Genomic DNA, 988 nt, shown 5'->3' on the forward strand with positions numbered 1-988 from the left:
CGCCTACATACCATCCCATCTACAGTGCGTGCATTTTTTTTCTCATTTGTAGCGGCAGTGGTGGTGGATACTATCTATCTGTTCTGTTTTTACTGAAAACCCTTGAGGTTTGAACCCCAGCCCCTGGCTCTTGTTCGGGATTCTGCTGCTCTCTGACTTCCCCTCTGTGCGAGGAGACTCCAGTGCTGTCTCAGCACCAGCCTGGTCTTGTGGTGCAGGCAGTCGTGCGACTGGAGCCAAGCCCACCCTGTCACCACCACAGCAGGGAGCATGCTGTGCTTTAGAGATTCAGCGTTGTCAAACTGACAGAAGTGGTTGACACCCATGCAACTCAAGGCTGAGTGTGTACCATATGTGAATGTGTACTAGTACCCAACCACACTGACACTGCAAATGACTGGAACATGAAGTTTTCTTCCATTTTGTCCCCCCAAATACTTGTCTTGGCAAAGATGAAGAATGAAGCATTTTAGCTCTTCTTAAGAGAACAGGCAACAGCTAGAGAGCTGACTCTGCCATTTAGAGCACTTGCCGCTCTCGCAGAGGACCTGGGTTCAATTCCCAGTACCCGCATAGCCACAGCACTCAACAATCATCTTCACTTCCAGTCCCAGAAATCCAGTGGCCTCTTCTGGCTTTGTGGGCACTGGACGTGTGATGTGTGTGTGTACATATACGCAGGCAAACATATGCATAAAAAGAAATAAACCCTTAAAAAGACATTAGAAAATCTTTCAATTTTTAGCACAAGATCTTAGGGTATTTTTTTATTATTTGTTTTATTGTGGGAGTGGGGACATGTGCTGTATGTGTCCTGTGGAGGCCAGAGGAGGATGCTGAGTGCCTTCCACTGCCACTGTACCTATGTTTTGAGGCAGGTTCTCTCGCAGAATGTAAAGCTTGATTTTTACTTCTAGAGTCAATCTATCCCTGTCCCCAACACTGGGTTTACTTCTAGAGTCAATCTATCCCTGTCCCCAACACTGGG

Source organism: Microtus ochrogaster, chromosome 16 (genome assembly GCF_000317375.1).
Source record: "Microtus ochrogaster isolate Prairie Vole_2 chromosome 16, MicOch1.0, whole genome shotgun sequence".
Classification (NCBI taxonomy): domain Eukaryota; kingdom Metazoa; phylum Chordata; class Mammalia; order Rodentia; family Cricetidae; genus Microtus; species Microtus ochrogaster.